We start from the raw sequence: 5,697 nt of genomic DNA, 5'->3' as shown, positions 1-5,697 counted from the left end.
GTTGTAGCCAGGTGGGGGTTGGTCTCTTCTCCCAGGCAAGAAGCACCAGAACAAGAAGACACAGTCCCAAGCAGCACCAGGGGAGGTTTAGGCTGGAGGTGAGGAGAAAGTTCTTCCCAGCAAGAGAGATTGGCCATTGGGATGTGCTGCCCAGGGAGGTGGTGGAGCCACCATCCCTGGAGGTGTTCACAAAAGGCTTGGATGTTGCACTTGGAGCCATGGATTAGTTGCCATGAGGTGTTGGGTGACAGGTTGGACTTGAGATCTCTGAGGTCTTTTCCACCCTTACTGATTCTCCGATTCTAATGCCCAGCCAGCACTAACTGTTCTCTAGCTGTTGGGATTCTACAGTTCAAAAGCAGCAGTGCCACAGCTCCTGCTTCTGCTCTTCTAGAGGCACTTCACCTGTGTGCCCTTGAACCCACACCTAAAGTGGAGGCTCAGGAGAGCATCAGCTCTGCTGGTGACAGGGAGATGAGAAGGATCTGCTGCTGCCTCCCCTGCTGACAGAGCATGGCTGCAGTGGGGAGGGAACTACAGCTAGAGGAAAGCATGTTAGGAAAGGCAGTGTCCAAGTGGCTCTTGCCTGCTGGCCACCTCGTGGCATTCAGCCCCACTCCAGGGGCCTGTGCCAGTATCTCAGTGAAGAAATGGCTCTTCATGGCCAGCCTGAACCTCTCCTGACAGACAGACACAGCATCTTGTCCCTGGTTCCCAGGAGAAGAGCTCGGCACCTCTCCACAGCTCTGGAAGCTGCAGAGAACAATGAGGTCCCCCCTCAGCCTGTTCCTCTCTGAACCACACACAAACCCCAACTCCTCAGCTGCTCCTCCCAGCACCTGCCTGCCCCTCTTCACCAGCTCTGCTGTCCTCTTCCAGCTTCCAAGACCCTGGGATCTAGTCCATGGCACACTGCAGAAGATAACCACATAACCAGGAGAGAAGGCTGAGGCAAGGCCCTGTTTAGAGCCCTGGGGAAGGGGAACTGTTGGATCCAACTCTTAGAACAGAATTAACCAGGTTGGTAAAAAAACTTTGGGATCATCCAGTCCAACCTATCATCCAACACCACCTCAACTAAACCATGGCACCAAGTGCCTCATCCAGGCTCTTCCTAAACACCTCCAGGGATGGTGACTCCACCACCTCCCTGGGCAGCACATCCCAATGGCCAAGCTCTCTTGCTGAGAAGAACTTCTTCCTAACATCCAGCCTGAACCTCCTCTGGCACAGCTTGAGACTGTGTCCTCTTGTTCTGGTGCTGGGTGCCTGGGAGAAGAGACCAACCCCCACCTGGCTACAACCTCCCCTCAGGGAGTTGGAGAGAGCAAGAAGGTCACCCCTGAGCCTCCTCAGCCTCTCCTCACAGGGCTGTGCTCCAGACCCCTCCCCAGCTTTGTTGCCCTTCTCTGGACACCTTCCAGCATCTCAACATCTTTCCTGAACTGAGGAGCCCAGAACTGGGCCCAGGACTCTTGTGCTGATGACAGCTGCATGAGACATCAAGCTGGTCACAAATGCTGCAAAACTGTTGCAGTGCTTTACAGTGCAGCCCTGAGCTGGCACTGGGATACATTTAGCAGCTAACCATTCACTCTTTGGCAGGTTTGCCCCACCTGCACAAAGCCTGAGCAGAGGAGACCCCAAGAGGTGGCTTCTGGGGAGCAGCAGCACCCTGAGGAGCTGTGGCTCACCTGGAGCAGCTGCTGCCACGAGTGCTTTCCAGGCTACACCACTCCAGGCTGCACTACACAGTAGGGCCCTGCAGCACCTTCTGCTCAGTGCAGTGGCAGCATGCCCCTGGCAGGCACAGCCCAGCCCCCTGGCAGGCACAGCCCAGCCCCCTGGCATCACCTCTCTCCAACTGTGCCATTCTACCCTGAAGTCCAGCAGAGCTCAAACAGGCCTTAGAGCTCTAAACTGCTTCTCCTGCTCTGCTCTCTTCTGTTAGCATTTCTCTAGACAGATGTGCAAAGGCTAAGGGTTTGTGTGCTGCTTTTTTTCCCCCCTTCCAGCAACTCCACAACAATTTTTTTCAGCCAATAAAAAACAGAAGTGATCTTCTCACTGCCTTGCTCTAAGATAAGGGAATGATCTAAACCCACAGGCCTTACTTGCACCCATGTGTACACACACTCTTCCTCTCCTCCCCAGGGAGGAGGATGTGACACCAGCCTCTCCCATTGAATTCAACAGCCCAGCAGAGCTGGAATGCAGCTGAGAGTTTCTTACCATGAAATCCACCTTCCTTTGTGCAGGGCCTGGGCTCTGTACCCCTCTCTTGCATCACTTCTCTAATCAGGATTTAAGCAAGTTGACAAAAAACAAGAGGCCCTCAGTTTCATTTTACATGATGCAATTCAACCCACACGGTGTCAGGTGGGCAGAAAAGCAGGGCCACAATGCAGCATTCTCCTCCACCTCCAGCTCAAAGAGCATCTCTGTTCTCCTTGCACAAAGCTCATGTGGTGACAGAAAAGGTAAAAGCAGCTCCACCTGAGCACATCTCAGCCTCATGGAACAGTTTGATGCTGCACAGAAACATGAACATCACAGACTCACAGAACTGCCAGGGTTGGAAGGGACCTCAAGGCTCAGCCAGCTCCAACCCCCCTGCCATGGCCAGGGACACCTCACACCACAGCAGGTTGCTCACAGCCACATCCAGCCTGGCTGCAAACACCTCCAGGCAGGAGGCTTCCACCACCTCCCTGGGCAACCTGTACCAGGCTCTCACCACCCTCATGGGGAACAACTTCTTCCTCACATCCAAGCTCAATCTCCCCGCTTCTATTTCTGCTCCATCCCCCCCAGTCCTACCCCTCCCTGACACCCTCAAAAGTCCCTCCCCACCTTTCCTGTAGCCCCCTGCAGATGCTAGAAAGCCACAATTAGGTCTCCTGGGAGCTCCAGCCTGCACAACCCCAACTCCCTCAGTCTGTCCTCACAGCAGAGCAGCTCCAGCCCTCTGCTCCTCCTCATGGCCCTTCTCTGGACACCTTCCAGCACCTCCAGATCCTTCCTGGCACAGAGGCTCCAGAACTGGACACAGAGCTCCAGCTGTGGTCTCAGCAGAGTGGAGCAGAGGGGCAGAATCCCCTTCCTGGCCCTGCTGGCCACATTTCTCTTGCTGCAGCCCAGGCTCTGCTTGGCTCTCTGGGCTGCCAGTGCTCACTGCTGGCTCCTGTTGAGCTTCTCCTCCCCCAAGCACCCCAGGTCCTTTCCTTCAGGGCTGCTCTCCAGCCAGTCCCTGCCCAGCCTGTATCAGTGCCTGGGATTGCCCTGAGCCAGCAGCAGGACCTTGCATATCTTAAAGCACAGAACATATACAGGGAAACCTCTCTTACCTCAGCTCCCAGCGGGTCCCGGTGGGTTCTCGCAGTCCTCTTTTCCGCCCCCCCACAACCGTAGGCAGCTCCGGGGAGCAGCAGAGGGGGGTAGGGGGTCGGCCCCCCCCCCGGGGCTTTGTTTTCCCCCTCACAAACACCAAGCGAAGCACCTGAGGCTAAACCAAACTAATTAGGGCTGGGAAGGTGCTTGAACTGCTTATTGTTCGCAGCTGTGTCCTAGAATTAACGAGCTCGGCATCCTCCAGGCGAACGGCAAAGCAAAGGTCCCGGAGCTGGCTCCGGTCGGGGCTCTCCGACCTAAATGATTTCTTCCTTGGGGATGGAGGCTCGCTGGCTGTTAGGGTCGTTTTGCAAACCACAAGGGACAAAGTCACCGAGGAGAGGTTGCACTTTCCAGGGGGGAAACCGTGCAAAGTTTGCTCCTGAAGGGATAAACCTGGAAAGCAAAGCAGAGCCGCCAAGTGCCACCCTCGGTTTGTAGCTCCATCTCCTCCTGCTCCTTGCCCCAAACTCACCCCAGCCCCTCCCAAGGGTTAAAAGAAACCAGAGCTCTGATCAAAAGCAATTATTTGCCATCCCAAGCACAGTGGGAAGCATTCAAAACGACTCCATAAAGTCCTTAAGAACTAAGAACAGATGGCATAACCTTTTCAAAGGCATTGCTTTTAATGCAATAGCATCACCCATACATGGATTGGGGCTTTTTGAACCCCCTCCAGACCCCCCCCCCCCCCCCAAAACCATAACTAGAATGCAATAAAACCTCAAGGTGTATCCCACCATGACTCTTACCTAACCATCTTCTTCTGCAGCCTGAAAGGTTTTAGTCAGAACTGAAGACAGATGGGCACAGGGAGGGGGGGAATAAAAGGAAAGATGAACTTAATGGGCTAAAAAGGGTGGCAGAAGGGAGCATTTCTCAAAGCTGTTTGCTCCCACAGCCCAAATTTGCACAAGGGTTTTCAAGTGGAGTTTAATTAAGCCCTGATCACCCCACTCCTGGGGAAGTGTTGGTAGGTCCTGCCTCTCCAACCTGATCTCCTTCTATCATCAGGTGACCCATCTGGTGGACGTGGGGAGGCCTGTGGATGTGGTCTACCTGGACTTCAGCAAGGCCTTTGACACCGTCCCCCATAGCAAACTGCTGGCTAAGCTGTCAGCCCGTGGCTTGGACCACTACACTCTGTGCTGGGTTAGGAACTGGCTGGAGGCTGAGCCCAGAGAGTGGTGGTGAATGGTGCCACATCCAGCTGGTGGCCAGTCACTAGTGGAGTCCCCCAGGGATCAGTGCTGGGCCCTGTCCTCTTCAATATCTTCATTGATCATCTGGAGGAGGGGGTCAAGTCAGTCATCAGCAAGTTTGCAGATGACGCAAAGTTAGGAGCAGATGTTGGTCAGTTAGAGGGTAGAAAGGCTCTGCAGAGGGACCTCAACCAACTGGACAGATGGGCAGAGGCCAACAGGATGGCATTCAACAAGTCCAAGTGCCGAGTGCTGCACTTTGGCTACGGCAATCCCATGCAGAGCTACAGGCTGGGGTCAGAGTGGCTGAGAGCTCCCAAACAGAGAGGGACCTGGGGGTGCTGATCGACAGCCACCTGAGTATGAGCCAGCAGTGTGCCCAGGCAGCCAAGAGGGCCAATGGCATCCAGGCCTGCATTAGGAATAGTGTGGCCAGCAGGAGCAGGGAGGTCATAGTGCCCCTGTACTCTGCTTTGGTTAGGCCACACCTTGAGTACTGTGTCCAGTTCTGGGCTCCTCAGTTTAGGAAGGACATTGAGACACTTGAAGGTGTCCAGAGAAGGGCAACAATGCTGGGGAGAGGCCTTGAGCACAGCCCTGTGAGGAGAGGCTGAGGGAGCTGGGATTATTTAGCCTGGAGAAGAGGAGGCTCAGGGGAGACCTCATTGCCCTCTACAACTACCTGAAAGGTGGTTGTGGCCGGGAAGGGGTTGGTCTCTACTCCCAGGCAACCAGCACCAGAACAAGGGGACACAGTCTCAAGCTGTGCCAGGGGAGGTTTAGACTCGAGGTGAGGAGGAAGTTCTTCACCGAGCGAGTCATTCGGCATTGGAAGGGGTTGCCCAGGGAGGTGGTTGAGTCATCAACCCTGGAGGCGTTCAAGGGGAGATTGGACGTGGCACTTGGTGCCATGGTCTAGTCATGGGGTCTGTGTTGACAGGTTGGACTCGATGATCCTCGAGGTCCTTTCCAACCTAAGTTATACTGTGATACTGTAAGGAGCCTGGGAAAACACAGGGCCTGTAATTGCTCAGCCCCCCCAGTCAGGAGGAGGAGGAGGAGGTGAAGAGCTGAGGTGGTATTAAGCAGCATTTTAGCAGGGGGA

The 5,697-nt window shown here is 54.9% G+C and overlaps 1 protein-coding gene across 2 annotated transcripts in view; it reads right to left on the bottom strand.

The window, feature by feature from the left end:
• Positions 1–2,334: 2,334 nt before the first annotated feature.
• STRIT1 (small transmembrane regulator of ion transport 1) overlaps positions 2,335–5,697 on the bottom strand; it is a 221,839-nt gene continuing 218,476 nt past the window's right edge. For both annotated transcript variants that reach the window (XR_010988204.1, XR_010988203.1), the window contains exon 4: positions 2,335–2,344. The gene's annotated coding sequence lies outside the window, so the exon portion shown is untranslated. The remainder of the gene's footprint in view (positions 2,345–5,697) is intronic.

The sequence above is a fragment of the Melanerpes formicivorus genome, unplaced genomic scaffold (genome assembly GCF_026170545.1).
Source record: "Melanerpes formicivorus ecotype bairdi unplaced genomic scaffold, bMelFor1.0.p_v2 SCAF_12, whole genome shotgun sequence".
Taxonomy (NCBI): Eukaryota; Metazoa; Chordata; class Aves; order Piciformes; family Picidae; genus Melanerpes; species Melanerpes formicivorus.
Note: the sequence above shows the minus strand (reverse complement) of the source record. Positions and strands in the feature narration are given on the sequence as shown.